Source organism: Ciconia boyciana, chromosome 8 (genome assembly GCF_034638445.1).
Source record: "Ciconia boyciana chromosome 8, ASM3463844v1, whole genome shotgun sequence".
NCBI classification, from domain to species: Eukaryota; Metazoa; Chordata; class Aves; order Ciconiiformes; family Ciconiidae; genus Ciconia; species Ciconia boyciana.
The window spans coordinates 43,806,879-43,827,758 of record NC_132941.1 but is presented as its reverse complement, the minus strand read 5'-3'; the positions used below and the strand labels follow the sequence as shown (position 1 = coordinate 43,827,758).

The 20,880-nt window shown below is 40.8% G+C and overlaps 1 protein-coding gene across 3 annotated transcripts in view; it reads right to left on the bottom strand.

Moving 5' to 3' along the window:
• SORBS1 (sorbin and SH3 domain containing 1) overlaps positions 1-20,417 on the bottom strand; it is a 176,438-nt gene extending 156,021 nt beyond the window's left edge. Inside the window, exon 1 of one of the 3 annotated variants that reach the window (XM_072869676.1) lies at positions 20,233-20,417. The gene's annotated coding sequence lies outside the window, so the exon portion shown is untranslated. The remainder of the gene's footprint in view (positions 1-20,232) is intronic. The other 2 variants (XM_072869673.1, XM_072869685.1) reach the window with 2 other exon arrangements.
• Positions 20,418-20,880: the final 463 nt, after the last annotated feature.

The following is a 20,880-nucleotide window of genomic DNA, read 5'->3' as shown; positions in this document are numbered from 1 at the left end:
AAAGCTTAAACAAAGACTTTTGATTCCACTGCTGAATCAGCGGATCTTCTTCACCGGTCTATCACTGTGTTCTAACAAGAGAAATTAATGAGTTTCTGAAGGCTGAGATGTGAAAGCTGGAACCAGTGCCTGCAATGGTTTAAAAATGGCTTGGTTCTGTTAAAGGCAATGTTGATTAACACCAACAGGGGATGTCATTTTTTTAACAGAGCCTCTTCTAGGCACAGAAGGGTTTCATTCCTCAGTAACTAAACTGAGAACACAGTGATTTCAAGATGCAGTTTTAAATAAATCATTTAAAAAAACACAACCCCAGTCTGCACCTGAAAATTCCTGTCTTTTCCCTGAAACAATGCAGAGCAGAATTGCAGAACAGCATAGCTCCCTCATTAAACTAGCCAATGCACATAAACACAAATGAAATTATGGCTCACTAAAAAATATTTTCTAGCTACTCACTGAAAAAGCTTTGGGAGACCAGGTCCATACATGGAATAAAATGGCTTTCACTTCAGTCCTAAGCCAAACTCTCCTCTGGAATGACATTTTAGGTAATATAAACAGTTTAAAGGCAAATGTTGAGCAGAGCAGCCTAGCTTTATACAATCAGTGCAACAAAACTGAGATTTATTCTGTCCTGAATTAAGCTCTTTACATTGTTTCTACTTAAAAAGGAAAAGTATCAAATGCAACAATTCCTACAAATTTGTCTTTCACTACAAACATTTTCATCATCTATTTTCGATTTCACCCCACAATAGCAGGCCCAAGCAAAGTGGGCAGAATTTTGGCCCTACTCACTTGAAAACAGTGCAAGCTTTGCCGTTTCTACTGTTCAAGCAACTTAACCAGTGGCAGAAGTCCTCCCACTGCTTTTCCAATAAACTTTGTAACAATAGTTACATAAAGTTCTTGGAGTGCATGACTTAGATGCAAACGGATGCTTTTCAAAATACCTGCTTGCATCCTTCAGTTTAGATCAGAAATGCAGAATCTCTATTTAGAGATAAAAACCCTTTCAAGAACTCTGTAATGTTCAGAGCACCGTGGGATGAGTCATTAACCCTCACAACTTTCTGGTGCACTATGTACAGCAATTCTCATTTTATCTGGGAGCACAGGGCAGAAACAAGAAAAAGTTTGATCAGCAGCACACAGCATAATGGCACATTGTAAATAATGCTTTCCTCTTTTAGTTCTACTTCACAAGCTTTTCTGAATGTCTGAAAATAAAGTAACGAAACTGCTAGAAGAACTGTGTGGATTTACATAGAAACTGAAGGACCAAAATTAACTAATGGAAGGTGTCGTAAAGCCACCTGAGACAGCCCTCAGTACTGCCTGTTCCCTGCACCCGACTCCCTTCTCCAGGACCCAGACACATCTCTCTCCTCATGGTGTCCTGGCGCAGCATCTTGTAGCTGAAGACACCGCAGCGCACCACAAACATTTATCAAAGCATGTTTCAACTCATGTTACACGTGCGGGGGTGGATTTGGTGGCATAAATAGCACTCCTCCCTATTTCACACATGAATTAATGAAGGTGTAACAAGGTGGGCGGACATCAATAGGAACATGGGTTAGCGAAGGGTGCCAGGCAGCTAGGCAAGCTGGGGAGATGCTATTCAGGCAGAACAACGGCGTGCAAATGCGATGCCTCACAGTGACTAACCATCACTGCCTGCATCGCCTGCCTGTCACAGCACTTCTCGTTCATGAACCATGAGGCAGAAGAACGAAGGAATTTGCCCAACGTGGCAGTCAGACTCTGACAGGACTGGTATCAGAACCAGACAATGATTCAGAGCTCCCTTCTCTAAACATTAGACCACATGCTTTCTCTATTACCACCTATGAAATACATGTGACAGTACACTTTACAATGAATGTCATAGTGCACCAGAACACGTCTGACAGGAAGTGTGGGGACATTTTATGCCAAAGCCCAGTACTTGCATGCATGTAAATGGTTAGCAGGATCTGTTTGTCAATAACCTGTGTCTCAGATGCATCAGAATAATGGCTAAGAGACTGAAAAGCCTGTCTGAAAAAGAAATCACAAGAGTGACAAAAGAGAAAAATAAGCGAATGGTTATATGCTAAAACAGGATAGACAAGCATTTAGGAAAAATGGAATGCCTGAGTTCAGCCAGGACAATAGTAAAAACGAGCAAGAAATCGTTGCTAATTATTACTTTAGATAAAATTTCAGAATAGCAGCAAACACACAGAAGAACATTCACGCCAGCAAAGAATTACAGAAGCAGGAAATTTTGACTTTAAGTCTGTGGACAAGAAAACACAACTGTAATAGTTTACAGGACAAATTTCATGCAGCACATTTGGAGACAGAAATTACAATCACACATCCTGGCCAGCCTGGGCCTAACACACATTTTATCATTATTGGAGAACTTTAATGGATGATTTTTGCACCTCATAACAGAGCACTACTTGCTATTAGGACTTGCACTATAGCTCATTAGAGTTACAAGAGTTACAACAATGAGCTCTGAATTAAGATTTTTGTGGCATGAGCAATTCTGGGCTTCAAATTGCAGAATTTGGCTATCTTAGAAGATGACCACCTTGAAACCAAGGCTACGGCTAAACATTCAGAAATCAGGAGAGATGGCTCTCCAACTCAAGAATTTTGTTTTAATCATAAGGTTTTGCCTTGTTTTTCAGATAACCTCATAAATGATACATTTTGAATTTTTATTCAGAGTTATTTTTTATTTACTATTTTGGTTCAGAGCTTTTAGAAATCGTATTTTGATGTCTTCCTCTGAAAATTTCTTCTGTTGCTTTCCAGATAAATAATAATCCTGCACTAGGACACCTCAGTACTCTCACAAAAATAATTCTTCATTTTTCTTTTTCCAAGCAGGTTAAGAGGGAAGTTGGAAAGGTGAAAAAGACCACATTTAATCATCTGAAGTACTTAATAAATCATTTTAAGTGCCTGAAAAACATCAATAACTAATAAACTAATTTAAATCTGACCATCTGAGCCTAAGCCATCTGATTTTTATCTCAGTGTTAAAATACCACATATATACAATCTTAAAGGATGCTCAGATAAGGGATTCTGGTTCAGACCTTACTAGTGACGAGGAAGACAAAAAGGAATTCTGCGAGTACCCACATTGCTCAGATACTGGCTGGGGGGGGCGGTGATCAGCTGTAGAGATACCCACATATGAAAGTCACAGAATTTTTTTAGATGCTTTCCTCAATCATTCAACAATCTCTTACTGCCACTGAGCTCTTTACTGTTTATCATCATGCTGCTCAGCAGGGGAAATAAAAAGACCAGTGTCTAATGTTCCAGACAGAAACCATGACAATATGTAAACAAAATGCTGAATTTAAACTTTAGTACAGACTGATTAGACTGAAAGACAAGTTAGAGTGAAATGATGTCAGGTCCAGTGAACCAAGTGTAAAGGTCTTTATGATTACATTGGCATTTTTGCCTCAGTTGCAGGCGTCACTGGCTATATTGTATTATGTCACCTGAGAATTTAAATACAATCATACATTTCTAATGAAAAAATGGCACATGTGAGTAATACAGCTGCATATTACCTTAATTACATATTGCAATTACAATTACAGCAGTACTACTGGGATGAAGTTTTTGCGACTGAGCGTCTCCATACTCCATGCAGGCCTTTCACAGGAGCCTCACGCAGCCTCACCTGAACTCGCACTAGAAAATTAATGACAAAGACCAGAATGTGAACTCTGTCCAGGTATAAGGACAGGGCTTTTGTTGCCCTGAGCTGGCTCAGAAAAAGAAAGAACAAAATTTAATTTCTAAGTAGAATACTGAGGTTCCTTGAAGCAGGAGCTAAAAATAAGTGAAGGCATTTTCCCTCAGAGAAAATGGACAGCCACTGTACTCTATGGAAAACACACATTAGTGATCATTCCAAACTCACCATGATGATGTCCCTTAAGGCCAAGAAGGACCAACTGAACTAAACCCACAGTACTCTTCTGCTGTTCCTATGCTTCTTGACAAGAGGGAGCTGGAATTCCTGCCTATCTTGGATTACCTAGAAAGACAGTGTGGCATAAGCAAGGGCAGACTTTATAGTTACCAGCCTTGACAGCATCCCAGCAACATGGTACACACCGCAGGGCTTGCTTCAGAACACTGCTTTCCTTTTCAAATATTTTCCTTTCCTCTTAGCAATACAGATTTTACAGATAGGCATGCTGGTATGATGAATTTCACACAGAGAAGGCATCGCTGTCCTTTTACATTAACTTTGCAAGGTTGTCTTACTCAATTTAGTGTCAGTGCCCATCAGAACCACAGACCTGAAAGGTTGCACTGGAGTAATCAAACGCAGCTCTAGTGACAGCAGTTTGCTCAAGTCAGATCAAAACTCTATTTCTGATCTTGCCTGGAACTTAAAGGAACTGAATTTAAAGTAAACCACTACAGAAAAAGTATCACCACCTCATCCATTTCCTAAAAGAAAGCAGCAACAATGTGGGGAAGAGCTGAGGCTGTAAAGACTCGGGATTCTCCTCTTGCATTTTGCATTCGCCTCAATGTCTTCTCATGTTGCTCTCTCTCCCTCATAGAGAAGCACTGAGAGAGACTTTCCCCATGGTATTATAAACCAACAGTTGCACAAAGAAGGAGCACCTTACTGCACTAAGGCTGTGCAACTGTCTCAACTATGGAAACAGCATGGGAGTTACCTGTGGCTTCGCTGATGACACAGTACTCGTGTCATCTGCAGTTCCTCAGGGAGGACAGCAAGCACATGGGTCTTGCTCCAAAAACACAAATCCTTAAGCAGGGAGATAATGCTTTCCAATACTCTCCAATAGCTACTGCAAAGGCAGCAGAAGACTTAAAATACACAGCTAAACCAGTTATCATTTACCCTGCAGAGCTCTGAGACATACAAATCAAGCACAAAACCAGCCCATCACAAAGCAGTAGTAGAATACTTCATAATCCCAAACAACATCTAATGGGAAACACTTTCAGATATATGAATTAGTTTAAGAAAAAAGATCTAATTTTTTATACCTCTCTTAAGCTTCTCAGGGAATCAAATCAATTAACTCGGCTAGCTATGTTCAGGCAGTTGAAAAACATTTCCCAGAAGGCATACATACATAGCATTAACAAGATACACAGAGTTAAGTAAGAGAGAAGCAGGAGTCTAGAGTTTGTTTTCTGTCTGGAACTGAAGGACAGGGTGTGACTTTATGACTTATCTTGTTTCCTTGGAAGGGAGAACAACTCTGGTCTGTATTGCCAGACAGATTCTGCCTAGCAGCCTTCCCGGCCCTTCCTTCCACCTAAGCCCTGTGCATCTTCCTCACCCCCAGTCACACACTCCCACAAACACTGACCCTTTATCAAAGTCAGTTTTTATAAAGCAAGCCACAGTGGCATGATTAGGCTGATAAAATGAAAAACAAAACACTCCCGCACAAAGAAATTGAATGATTCCCTGAAGCCAGAGTAATTACTAATCATCAACAGCAGCAAAAAAAGGGTGTTTTCTAAACTCCTCCATGTTCAGTGGCATAGAAATTGCGGAGCTATCTGGTGAGGGGAAAAAGTCGCAACTCAGATTTTTCACTTACAGCAAACAGTGGCAGCCTGGCTACTTTCATACAAAAAGACTTGTTCAACATATTTATTTAATATTTACTACCATAAATAATATCTTGAATATCTTGCTTATCAGTGTAATTTATGTAACATTGACTTCCATGGTAATGTCAATACATGAAAGACGATCTTTCCAGTTCTGTGTCCTCTTTTTTTAATCCCTAAAGGCCTGAAAACTGTTTAAAATACAGAGGAGAAGTGTTTGGAACTTTTCTGCCACTTGTTCCTTTCATTTAAAATATCACTTGTCATTTTCTGTGGTTTCCTTAGATGTCTGAGATGTAGACTTGAAGCCCCTTCAGCCATCTATCTGAGCAAGCTGCTACATTCTGGAAAACAGCAACTTTTCTCCCAAGTATTTATTCAGGTGTTCAAAAGCTTGGGGTTTTGTTTGTTTGTTTTAAACTTTTAAGCCATCTAAATAAAAATACCTCTTCCCTGGACAGTTAGTCTGCCTTCATTTTCATAATATCCTTGAGATAATTCTACCAGACCATCAATTATGCATACAGTCTGGAAGAAATTAAAAAAAAAAAGAAAAAAGAAAAAAAAAGGAAACACGACATGCTTTTCTCATATAGAAGAAAAGCAGAGGTAGAAAACAGGGACCTTATGGGCCTTTTTTATATAGAACAGGAAAAAAAAAAAAACCACAATAGATCACAAGTGTACTTTTAATCTTTTATAGATTACTTAATGATAGCTTGCAAAAGTCCCTAGAAGTACATTAAATATTTCACTCATTTAGTTCATCCACTAAATATGGGGGGGTTACAGAAATTAAAACCCCTCTGCTTGATGACAATCATCTAGTAGGCAGTTAGTTGCTCTGCAATCATATAATAAACATACTTTTTAGATTCAAAATTACATTTTCTTACAAAATGTTAAAGTGGCAGGAAGGGAAACACAAGATTTGCATAACAAACTAAATTTCTTTGGATTAAAAAACATTTTAAAATCCAGAAAGTTTTTTTTAGATTAAGGAAGGAAATCAGTTGCTGCATAAAGAGTCCAGCTGACAGGAGTATGTGTGCTGAACCTCTTGTTCCTTCAGCTAACTGTATTTGTTTTCTGTTTCCTTGTGCTCCTTTGCTTTTGTGGTTCCAGCTTTCCTAATTTGGGCATCCAAAAGTTAACCGAGGACTAGTCGTGTAGATTCCTTCTATAGTAAACGGAGTTGGGATAACTCATTGTTTGGAGAACCAGAGAATGCTACAGCAAAATAAGAAGAAACCCACACATTTTATCATTCTGCTGCTCCTTGTCCATGGATTGTTCTTAAGATTGTCCTCTTATTCTGGTTGGGACAGCACAGAGCAGAAGAGTCTCCTGGTCCACACTTGGGGCTCCCAGACATGAGAGCCCAACTCCCAGCAGGGAGACTGCCCACCTTGTTTTAATAGTCACAGTGAACTTTATGTACGGCCCTTCTCTCAACATAAGCCCACATCTGTGATACATACTATGCCAGCAGCTGCCACAACTAAAAAATAGTTAATTCTGCCACATCCACATCCCTGCTTGATTCTGAACTGGCCCTTAAAAAAAAAAAAAAAGCCAGATGCAAACTGATAGACCCAAATATCTTTTAAGTCACAGTCTAGTCATCCTTAATAATGCTAATAAAAATGGACTAAACTCACATGGGTACTTTAAAAGGGCTCGAGCATGTAATTCACACCCAAGGATGTGAACACTGTGTGCATACTGAGTGAACCCAGCATCACCCGGTCCAAAATTCAGGAAACAGTGGCTTTTCTATAGGAACCATTAGGGACCTTGGGAAGATCTATGGGACTTGTTAACTTTATGTGACATGTAAGGTGAGTGTCTGGGTATAAAATGGCTTGGGGAAAGTGACAGTCTTATTTTAGTTCTTTTAATGTCCAGGGTATCCAGTGAATTGAATTAGGTGTGATCACTGAATTATTAGTGGTTGAATAGCTGGCTCCTCTATCACGCTGTGTATCTGCCTCAGAGTCCGCCTGTGCTATCATTGTTCTGGGAGCATAAACAACAGTCTTCTACCCTTGACCATGCCAGGACACTTTTTGCACATGTTCTCTGTTGCATACAACTAAAGAAGAAATTTTTCTTACTTGGACTCAGATCTGGCCTCGGGTTAGGCTCCAAATACTTCAGCTATGCTTTTGGGTTCAGGTCTCAGCATCAGGCATCAGCACTGTACCCAGCTGGGGTTACAATGCAGTTCTTCAAGTCAGTGGGTATTATAGCATGTAGCATACATCCAGAATGGCTTAATGGAAGCAGAAGCCCTCAGTGGGAAACTATAGCTTTTACAGGAACATATGGTCCACAACCACTCAGTGGCTATAAAAGTGTTCATCTCAACATTTTATGGAGGGGAAAGCAAAACAGAATTGCAAGATAACATACACTGCTTCTGAAAATCTTGTGATTAGCAGACTTGCACAGAACACTGACCAAACAAAAGAAAATGTAGAAAGCTCTAATATTTAGAGTGGAAGCTTACAGTAGTAAAGATGATTAAGTCAACTCCAGCAATTATTTTTTTTTCCCACAAAGATAGCGTCTCACACATCTATCGTACTTTCCACTCATAATGACTCAAAGTCACTCCTATAAACCACACACAGTGAAAGTTCCTGTACTCACTGCAGGCAACACAGACACTTCTGGTATAGGATACAAAAGATGCTTGGAACTGTGTCTCTATGGCATATCCAAAATGAGGGGATATCACCAGAGTTAACGTCTCTGTACACTTGCAAAGTGCCCGGCAGAGATGGTCAGACCTCTTGCTCACATTTTCTCTTATGAGTCCACTAACTACTTGGCGTGGATGGTATCACAATCAGCACGCACCTAGCAGGACTGCCTTGCACTGAGCCATCAACATTGCTTCCTGCATCATTTATGTTTTCATGTAAATTCAAATACTAGATATGGACAGAACATCCCTTTCTTGCCCAAAAGTCACCTTAAGCACTAGCACAAATAAACCAAGTTCTTACTGTAGAGTAGAAAGCAACCCTGACTGGACGGCAAAAATCCTCCAGCCATATCATAGATGGGGAGAGTGGAAGCATAAAAGAACGTTGTATAATTTACCCGTCACTCTGCTCTATATCAGTAACAGAGCTGGAAATAGAAACCTCCCCTATTAGACACCACATCAAGAGGCATGACAGGTGCTTCACAGAGCCCTGTTCCAAAGCATGTGTAAACTAGAACATGCACATAACGACACAGGGAGGCAAGGACAGGTGCTGAGACAGGCTCAGTTAAGCTTGCTGGTGAATGCTTTCCCCTGCATCTACCCTGTATGCAGTGAGCAGCTTGCTGGAGATGAATTTTTATCGTTCTGTCTGCACCTACGTGATGACAAGAGGAGGTAACATAACAGTGACTTCCTTCTAATAGAGCCTAAATAACGAAATGCAGTCATCCCAAGGCTCCTTATTCAAGCAAAATGGTCTTCATTTCAGTGGAAGCCTTCCCAAATACAAAATTAATTGCATTCTCAGACTTGGCCTTAGTTTACTATGCCATTAGAAACAGAATTAACTAATTAATTCTGAATTAATACAAGGACAGACCATGGTTTGGCAAGATGCCAAGTAAAGCAGACTTTTCACAGGATTAAGCTTTGTCTGAGAAGCTAACTGTCAACCAGAGGCTAGTTCGGCATCAAGGAGTCACCTAAGATAAGGAGGTCTGTGACATCCAGCAGCTCAAGCAGCAAGGATTTCTTGTCACTCATTGCTATGAGGCGAGCAGAGGCTCTGGGGTGCCCTTGTACTCGGGACTCACGAAGGACATCTGTTGCCAGGTGACTGAATTCTTGTCTCAGCTGATGTGCCAGAGAAGCAGCATGGTATTTTTGAAGGTCATGAGTCTATATAAAATTAAAATGGTTGATTTGTTTGGTTTTTTTTTTAATTCAACAGCTAGATTTCACTTGAAAAAACTTCACTGAATTGACTTATATGAGTATATAACCTGGATGGGATCCAATTGCTGAGCAGTGAGCTGCTATCCACTAACAGTCATTTTGTTTTAGCTCATGTAGCAGGGAACATAGTAGAGCACATGGGTCTTAATTAAAGCCTGTAATCAGCCTGAAATTCCTACAGACTTCTCCCATCATCACAAAGGTGGGAGACTTGGTGGCCTAGTACTGCTATAGTACTGCAAAATACTAGTAGAGGGATAAAACCTATGATAGACAGGCATGAAATCCTTTATCATAAAATTTTAGTTTTCCTGTAAAAACATCCATCATATCTCTTGGCCAAGGGCTTATAAGCTTTTATAAGAGAACAAGGGCACATCATGAATTAGTCACAGGATTTCACAGGGCTGAACTACAAGCCTCATGAATACCAGGCTCTGTAAATTAGATTATATTTTAAAAAAACCCAAACAACGCAACACAGTACTTCACCTAGGAAAGCAGCAGGACAACATTTGACAAAAAAAAGAGGAGAAATGTCACATTTAATAAAAAAAGAAAACCAACCCAGTTCCAGTAACAATCAAAAAGTAAATTAAAATGTTCATGTAAATCATCATATTAAGATTGGGGCAATTTCCAACAGTTCTGTTTTGGGAGGGAGAGGTGGAGATGCCCACATTGTTTTCTCTTACTGGACTGTGAGCTGGTAATATCCTAGGCCCTCTCCAGAGCTCCTCTATCAACTATCTTTGAGGAATCTGTACAAGCCCTAGACCACCAGGAAACACTGAACCGCTCGTGACTGGACCTTCCCTGTGGGCTGGCCTCTGGAAGTTGCCAACATCACCTCTGCACAGCAGGGAATCTCTGCAGCGGTGATGAGAATCACAGGGCAAACAGCATGCTGTTCAACAGGAGTTTTCAGCATCTGCTGTGAATGATGCCAGCTGCGGTACAGCAGTAAGGGGCTATTCCATCCATTGAGTCTAAAGCATTGCTCGAAAGTAACAACGAACCACAATGCCACTGCAGTATTTCCATGTTCTCTCTCACTATTAATTTCAGGCCAACTTATTTAAATTTAAAAACCAAAAGGGAGAAATTATTTAACATCCTGTCCTGACAGCTCAGCCCAAAACCTTTCTGGATGAATCTAGTTCACTAAAGCCAACGAGATTGTTTCCATCAACTCCAATAAGTTTGGATCAGATCTTGGGTCCCTTGTGCTGGCAAGGGCTGGAATACAGCTAAAAGTTATAGTCTGATGAAGCATGAGTCACAAAATACCACACCTCACACTGTGTCTGAGCTCTAATGAGTGCAGTATCAGCAACGGAACATTTGTTTGGGTCAACGCAGTGAGCGCATGCCTGACACTATGGTTTTCAGTAGGCACAAATACACATATCTGAGTGCACTCATAGCTTGTTTGTTCTAGTAAAAAAACAAAGCAAGACAGCAAGAAAGAACAAAAGTGAAGGCTGTAAGATGGCAAAGGGTTGTTGTTCTCTCTTTAATGAGGCCTCACAACATAGCAGGTGATTGTCCAGAGGCCATCTCCCAACCATACAAATGCACACATTAGGACATTAATACTATAATCCTCTCTCCAAGGGAGGAGATGCAGAGATGGACGAGACGCAGAGATGGAGGAGACGAGGGGAGATGTTGAGGTGCTTCTACTCCTGCCAGCAATCTGATGGCAAAACAAGAGACTTGGGTTCTTTTTTCTCAAAATTCCACCCAAAGAGAAACAGCCATACAAAATATGTAGATTGAGGAAAAAGACTTACTGGCAGGAGTGCTACAAGTTAAAGCCAGATGCAGGGAGAAGGAACACCTCTGCCTCATTCATTTCCTGGACCGAACAGAATGATTTTATGTGGAATGTGTGACTGCTAAGTCTATCCCACGTTCCACCGTTCAGAGCTAAATAACAGGATTCCCTTCTGTCCCTCCATGGCTTTTAACCCAAGAATCTCCAGCTAATTTAATTGCTTGATAAACCCTTTCTCTTAGAGTTCTTACTGTTTGGTTTTGGCACCAAGACACATATTAGTAATTTTATAGAAGATCACAACCATCATGTAAAGATACATGCATTGTATTTTTCAGCTAATTAGAAATAAAACATGAGCAACATGATTTAAGTCTAATAATCACTCATTCAGTATCATAAGCACAAAGATTGATGGCCAGTCATTTGCCCCATTCATATCCATTTGTTACACAATGGGGCACAGTGACCCAGGAATTGTAACAGGAAACAGTCTCTGGGGGCTTTGTTTCATTTTTCTAAGTATAAATAATTTTTAAGAAAACAGACACAGCCTTGTGATTAAAATAGTGATACTGTTTTTAGAACAGTGTTCCAGAGACCACCTAGCAAACTGAAGCAATAAATTATATATATTATAAGAACACTTATTAAAAACTTACTGCTAATAAGTATACCCAGGTTTGAAGATCTGCTCTATCATGAGTAACAGTCTTACAGTCAGTAAGATAGCCATCTCCCTGTGAAGATGTTGTTAGGTTTCTTAAGTACTTTCAGGCATTTTTTCTATGGATAATATATCTCGTGATTGAACGAGCAGTGTATTATTTATGAAAGTCTTCACAGAGGAAGTCTCACAAAACTATGCGGACTGCTATGAAAGAGAGGTCAGAAAGTCTGTGGGTTTTCTACTGCTAGCTTTTTCTCATACCTATCTGAGGCAGGAGAGGAGTCACTACCAAACAGGTAAACTGTCCAATGATGCCAGATCACAGACCAAAGCCAAGCTAAAAAGCCAAGGAAAGGAAAAGGTGGCAGCCCACCAGGCCCCATCTCATTCCTCACACAAGAGTCCATGCCAAGAGCACTACGCCCCATTGCCTCTCCATCCTCCTCCTAGCCTTCCCACTCCCAGTCTTCTCACTTAGTTAGCTCAACAGCATGCTGGGTCAATGCTGTCTCTGGCATATTTGCACAAGGCCTATTGTTATGATGACTTTGATCTTAGTTGGTGCCAGTACTGTTTGAATCCAAGCAATAAAATAGAACCTGCTGCAAAAAAGGTCGAGAACACCTAACAATTATGAGAATGTTTTTATTACAGCACTGCCATACGTGTAACTAAGCACCACTTTTAGGAGAACCACAACAGAATTTGTACAGGCCTTCGAAACATCTAGATGTTAGAACTGCAAGCAAAGACCGTACAAGCATTTTGTTGACGTGCTCACGCTGCTAAATTCATATCCAAGTATATTCAGTATCTCAGGAAACATGATTTCCAGGTTTGTGATTTAATTCTATGATTTTTCGTACATTGGTATAATTGGCTGTAAAGATTCCTAACTCACAGATATGCTAAGAGATGGTGCCTAATAATATGGCCAGGTAAGACACAAAGTATGGATTCTTCATGAATGTGTGTCTACCCCAGTCTTACAGTACCACGCTACCCTTGCTTGGTATATCTCACCTTCTAGAAAGTAAACTTTCTGCCATACAGATTCGCATTTATTCTACATTCATACAACATCTTGCATAAAGGAAGTACAAATTTGCTGGGCATATAAATGTACAACATATCTAAAAAAAAAAAAAAAAAATCTTTGGTTACTTACCCAACAAAACAGATTCAGAGAGCTATTGCAGAGAAAGCAAGAAAAAAATGGAGCAAAGATACAGTGAGGAAACAAATATTTACACAATCTTTATTCTTTTTTAATCTTTTATAGGAAGACATATAAGTTCTTAGCATATATTGTGATTAGTTTTTCCTCTGCTGTTGTAAACTCTTAGAAGAAGAAAGGTATCAACAGATAAGATAAAAAGATAAAAAAATAAAAAGGTGTAAAATATTTAGCAGGTTCTTTTAATAATTAATCAACCTAAGAGCTTTCAGTCTAGCTGTACTGACAGCACAGCCAGATCTTTCAAGAGAAGAAACAAAACTAAATATCTAGTCACCTATTAAAACGTGTTATCAGAGTGCTATTTCTAGCCCTTCGAATGTCACACTGCATCAGGAGAAACTGCGATACCTAATAATTTTTTTCCTGAAGCTGTAACTCTGGGGCATATATAGCTTTTAACAGTCACCCAACATGTTTGTGTATGCGATATACTCCTTCCCAGTTTTGCAGACTTGTTCAGGTCTGCAAAACAGGTTCAGGTCAGACCAACAGGTTCCTTAGAAGATTTCTTCTCGAGACACATGTCATACTAGCACGGGGTGCTAAGCAGTAATTCATCGCATTTTCTTTGCAACACAAGACTTGACTGGTAACTCTAAGCTGATATACAGAATACTATGTGCAGTATCTCTCACACTACATGATGGAGGGGACTCCATTGTAATTAACACAAAGATCTTCTCTAAGGCTTCTGGAGACAGAGGTTGTATCCTCATAGTTGTCTAGAGCAGTGAATCCACTTATTTCCTGGAAAGAACTCCAGGATGGGCATTCAGTGACCCTGCTGGTATTCCCAGAGAAAAGCTTAGACATAGACAGCACTGTGAGGAGACCCTACATGGTACACCCTCTAGTCATGCCATCGACCCTTGCAGTGATGATTTCAGGTGGGCAAGATAAAGTGGGAATCATCTGAAAATACCCCACAGTCTCACATTACCTGATGCAAGGACTTGTAGCATTTTTAGGCAGCCAGAACTCACACTCAATTCAGACTCTTTGCAAGGGACAGCATGATGTCACGAAGGTGCGTTACCCAGCATCTAGGACCTGGGTCATCCTCCAAGACATAGTGTAGACACTGAGAGCAGTGAGACACATTAGTCTTCCTGGCTCCTTTCCCCCCCACCAAACACTGGCTCAGCTGCCTCCTATCATGACCATACAAATCTCAACTCTGAGTTAAGCAAAAGATTGCCAACCACACTTCAATATCCACCAAGTGTTTGTGGAGCTCAGTGCTGCATGACTAGCTACTCTCTCAGTACAGCTTACGTTTTGTGACTGGCTTATCCCCAAAACACAAGAATGGCTTTCCATCAGGATGAGAGGTACTTCATGTGCAAATAAATTTCACCCAAGTTTTCAGAAAAATAACTGTTTGTAAAAGCAACACTTTATTCCATAAAATTCTACAAAATTAGCCAATAAAAGGGAGTTACAAGTACCACCACTGCAAAGACATATCTTATTTGAACAACTGATTGCAAATAGTTTTTCACAGTAGTTAGAGAGCTCAGACAGAGCACACCACGACAAAGAACATGGAGAGTAGGAAACGGACCTAGTACAATCTAGTACTATCCCTTGCATAAATAACACCAATGATAAATGGATAAATACCTATAAATTTACCTAGACTAGGACAGTTTTGTAAATATATCATTATCTACCATAAATGCTGTATAAACTCTCAGATGAATTGATCTGAATATTTTTGAGATAATGACAGCTATAATTCCACATTATATCAAACAAGATTCAGTTCCAACACAGGGCTCATTGCTTTTTCTTAGCTCTTCTAAACTGTGGGCTTGAGCTAAGTGAGGGCTAACACTACCTTACGGGTCATTACTGCAACTGACGTAGCTGGGAAAAATTCCAAGTGCACAGTCCCTAAATCTGGCCTTTCTCTCTTAGGGTCTCACATGACTAACTGGCCCTGCTTGACTCAGAAGAACCATGCCTATGAAAGGCATGCCTATGAAAAGGCATTTGACTGTGAGGACCATTAAGCTTGGCCTTCCTGCAAGGGCACCACTGGTGTCTCTTGTAACAGCAACGCTGCAGGCGCTGGAAAGTGGGCTGAAACTCACAAAACTCATAATAATAAGTGAACAACCGCTACTTTTGACCTTTACATGCTAGGATCAATACAGACATAGACACAAAGAAAAATAGATTCATATTCTATTATCAGCCTCCCTTTCCACACAGTCATCTTCATCCTAATTGTGTTCATTCTTCTCTAGGAAAAATATAACTCCTGCTCCTTATGTGAATGAGTGTTGCAGTGTTTATTCAAAACCAGAATAGCCTTCTGGTATTGGGGTGTATGTCATTCATATTAAGTAAATAATTGATTCTTTGAAAGACCAGAATAGCGATAAACCAAACCTGTAGGCAAACTACGTTTTCATGCATGCTGCTGTTTCCTGTTTTCCCATTTTGATGGAGGCATTGAAAACCCCCAGCTGTTACAGTACTGAATAATTTTCTCTTGGTTCTCCGGATAAGAGGAAGTGGAATTATTTCAGAAGTCTTCTTAACAGAGAATAATTTTAGCAACAGTTTGCTTTCTAAGATAAGGCCACTCACTTCAAAGTTTTTATTGTTTATGAAGAGGGAAAACATCAATAAACTGTTACAAGATTGGCCATGGATGTAAAACATAATTTCTTGTAGAAATTGCTTCACCTCTCCACATCTCTTTTTCCTTCAGCTGTAAAGTGATGGCAGAGTTGCCTGCCTATGCTGGCATCTGTAGATAAGAAACAGATTTAGTGCTACACTATAATTCTGCTCTGCTAAAGAGACTTCACACAGGATATGGAACAAACTTTCCTAAAAATCAACCCAGATCATCTCCTCTTACTGTGAACGGGTAGGAAACCCAAACACCCAGGTTTGCACTGTACACATCAGACAGGTGTAAAAGTAAAGGAAGAGAGAGAGAATAAAACACTGGCTGACACACACCCAAATTCAGATATGACGTGTCTGATCTGAAAAGCACATCACAAACCAGTTTTTCCACTTAATTATTCTTGTCTAATACTATTCATTTTTCTTAACACATTCCAACAAACAACATCTATGATGCAGGGATCCAAAATTACTTAATCATGCTTCATGACATCTTAGTGAGACCATGAGAAAGCATATATAAAGCTATTATTCCTTCTAGTATTTAAATAGCATTTCTCTCTGGGATGGCATGTAATGTCTGTTTTATCAACACTCAGCAACCACACACAACAAGGGGAATGAGGCGTAACTATATCTAGTTACCAAAGTTATTACAGAATGGCCGACCATCATTATCCGGGCTGCAGTTTGGCATGGATCAATTTTCATGCAAAAAGAATTGTGCAGGGCTGAGGAACCTGAGCATGCATGGCATCAGTATGAGACCTTCTTTGAAAGACACCTCCAGTAGCACATTTGCCTTTACTGCCATGCTTGGTTAAGCACTGTCTCAGCGGAGTGTGAAGACACAACATCATCACTTCCCAAACCCTCTCCTCTAACTGATCCAAATACCAAGTCAGTCCAAAACCTACTTAAATTGTGGCTTGTAGAAGGGTCACAGTATAGTCTGCACAGGAACAGAGGCTCAAATCATACTGAAGTCGAAGGACAGGTTCATAAATCCCTATTTAGATATACAGACTAAGTGCCCATCACCCAAGGAAAAGGAAAAAGTGAAGGGAAGCATCTGAGTACGCAGCATTGTTGAAAATCCAGGCTTTTGTTAGGCTCCTACTTCAGAAGTCTTGAGCAGCAAGTAAAAGCCCTAGCATATTCTTTTACACAATAAGAGCAAAGAATAAAACAACCTACCCATGACTGAGAACTTCAAAGGCCTGAATTAAAAACAATTTTCAAAGAACACTGAACATTACCTTTGCTGCCAGTGCATTTCCCAATGCCGAATAAATCCAAAGCAAAAGTCTCACCAAAAAAAAAAGTTTATCTGCTGAAAACTTCTTGTTCACTTTTAAAGGTGCAAGCGGTTTCCATAATCCTATAGGTAGCCTGTGCTCTGACATAAATTTTGCTAAGCAATGAAAGTGCTGACCCTGTCTTAACACTTGCACCACAAACAACACACAGTGTACAACTAATTCCGTAATGCTCATTCACATATATAGCTCCACAGAAGTTAATGGGATTATGGAAGGGATTGAAGACTTCAGGATCAGACCAACAGAACCTCTCTGGCTCACTGCAAAGGACTCAGCAAAGAGAGAAAACACAATGACTTTTCATCCATTTTAGGAGATATATACTATATCTTTGCTCAAAACAAAACAAATAAAAACATCAACAGCACTGCTTTGCTATCCCCATCTGCCCTGTTCCATAACAGACCAAAGAGGCATTTAGTGAAGTTAAGGGCCAGAAAACTGAAAGAACACCAAAGAAACAAAGAGGAACAGATAATTAACCAGTGTAGCACTCTGCTGCAGGATACCATTGAGACAAAGCATTCTGTAGTAGTTTCATCAATTAATTAGCACATTGTATACAGTAACATATCAGAATAAATCAATTCTGTGACCAACATCTGCTGCCACCTCTTAATAGTGACCCAAGTGTCTGTGCACACATGCATGCGCCCAAGTATACCTACACAGAGCACATTCTTAAAAATACAACATGTAATTTGCACAAAGGTTTAACATTCCTGTTTTTTCCCTAGATTCAACCTTTGCAAAAACAGTAAACTCGTAATTCAACATTTGCAGAGTGCTTCGAAGTTTCTCTGAGCCCTCCTTTTCCCCCCCACTCCAAATATTTTCCCTCCCCTACAAACAGAAAACACAAGAAGAGACCTGTTTATCACATGATCTTCCTTTGGAGGAATCCTTACATTTGTACTCTCTGAATCACTTATGTGTTGAAGAAAAAGGAAGCTGCAAACAATATTCACATGGAGCACAAAAGTCTTACGTTCCTGACTTTTAGGTTAGCGTTCTGGGCATGTGAAATTTCTTAGTCACTATTTCTTTCTTCTTGTAGACTGCTTAGGCGCAAGCCTGGGTGTATGTGTGTGTTTCTGTTTATGCTTACAAAAAATCTGATGTATTCCAAAGAAGGCACACTCGCTGTGTTCTTACTGCCTAAATATCACTACTTATATCTTTTTATGGCATGATCAATCAATATTGGATTTATAGAACAGGATTATCTTTAAAAATAACTACTCCTATTTAAAGACAATAAGTATACTTACTGAACAAGAAAAGGAGAGCATAAAAGAAATGGGAGTCATTAAGGACACTAATGTGACACATACATATTTTGTGTATATGTGCAGCAGAACCAACACAGTCCAGCCTTTAGAAGTCAAGAGATACTAACTCTGCTAGTAACCTTGAGCAAGCTAAACCTCCCCTTGCCTTCCCGTACATTCTAGGTAGAGAAGCTGTCTGGGACAGATACCATTTCTTTTTATGACATGGTAGCAACAAATACAAGAGAGAACAATCTTTCAGTAGCATCATCCATAAAAATGAAATACTGATGTACGAAATAGTGCCCCAGAACAGCAGCAGTAACAGCAGTACCAGGCAGAATAAAGAAGCAGCAACTACAAGCAAGCAAACACTGATCTTTGGGTAGAAGAGTGAAGAGCACATTCTGCCTAGAACAAAACCCACTAACAATCATCTGGGCTCCACTCTGATCCCCCTGACTTGGGTGCTACGATGAATACCCATATGTGGAGGTGTAGCAACCATGGCACTGACATGAGCACAGGGCACTTACTGGTTAAAAATCAAACATGGGTAACAGCAGGAGCACAGGCAGTTTTGCTGAAATGAGATCTGCACAGCAGGGCAGGCATGGCTTTTCTTCATTACCCTAATAGCCTAATAAATAAATAAGGGATAGTTGTGTCCATGGTAATCATGCTGGTGATTTTTTTTTTTTCCTTCTTTTCCAAGACACCTTAGGAGAGAGGTAGCCATACCAGGGCTGCAGAATCTGATATGTAAATAAAAATCTGAGACCTAAATGAAGCCCTTTCTGTGATAGGATTTAATTAAAACTACTGTGAATTCTCAGGCATCTAAACCATCTACCATTCATCAGGCACTGGTGACTCCGGAAGCTGCTGCCAATTATTTTGCACTCCTGAATTTCTTACAAACAGATTGCAAAAGGTATTTACACCTCTACATAGAAGCACACAAAATACAAGTCCTCAGAAACGACAGAGTGACTGAGACTAACCAGTAGCCTCTTCTCCACTTAAAGACACAACGGTTTCATACCCTGCCATTCCCAGCTTCTGTTTTATCCAAACTACAGCAAGTGTTGGCTTCCTAAAATACAGTATTCTCAGCATGTCACACGCAGGGCAGCATCTATGCGCCGCTGACTTGGTAATTGCATTATCTGCAGCCACTGATGAATGAACAACCGTAATGCATACATCCTGGCTCTAGCTCTCTCGGGACAAGGAGATACAGACTCCCCATACCAGATTCACTCAGTTTACTGAGTCCAAAAGCACACAGAAAATGCCCGTGTGCTTTCCCTCTCATTTTAAAAGCAATGCTGTATTCTGCTCCCCCTTTCCACTGACAGAAAAATAACATTTCTATTTACAAGCACGAGAAACTCGATCCCAAATCTACTTCCCTGCATCTGCAATCCATTTTACCTGCAAATAACAAGGCTTGAATAAAGGCTTGCAAAAATTGTGGTGTAACACCGACCACATCTCCGGATATTAGAGAAAAATAGAGAGAGGCGCTAATATCCCACAGCATAATGGCCCTTTAAAGAACACCTAGTCCTTATGGGTATAAATAATCTCAAGAATAAAATGGAGCCAAGGTGATCGTCACTGCAGAGAGGGGGGGGACCGACCAGCTGCCACAGCTGCGAAAGCCCCGGCTGCTCCGAAAAGTTAAACGCGCAGACGAGCTTACCTTGGAGCGGCAGCCTCCGTGCCCGCCAAGACGGGACGCCGCAGCCCCGCTCCCCGAGCCGTGCAGCCGCGGCTCCCCCGGCAGGCGGCGGCCGTCACGGGCACCGCCCCCCGGCAGCGGCGCGGGAACCACCCGCTCGGCGCCGGCAGGGAGCGAGCCCTTTCCGCCGGCGCAGCAGAAAAAAGGGGGGAAAAAGGGCCTGCGCTTCCCAGTCGGGGAAAAAGACCCGACCCAACCCTGAGGAAGGCGTGAGCGGAGCGACGGCCGCCCGGCTGACAGCGCGGGAGCGAGGGGACGCGGCGGCCCCTCGCCCGACCTGTTGCGTGTGTCGGTCGCTGTTGGCTCCCGGGGCGATGAAATTTGCTGAGGGGTGAGGGCTGAGAAAGCCGTTCATCGGTGCAGATAGCTACGCGGCTTAGCAAGCGGTAAATGAAGGGATTTTCAATGCAGCCGTCGTTGTATTGATCGCACGTAGTACACATCACAGAAGAATAAGGAGGAAGAGATGAAGGAAGGGGGAAGAGACGACTCTGACTGGTAAATCACTGAATGCTTCATCTGGAAAAAAAGATCAAAGAGAGGAGAGGGGAAATCCCTAACAAATCCCTGTCTCGTTCACCCTGCATTGCATGCAATTAACATTACCAT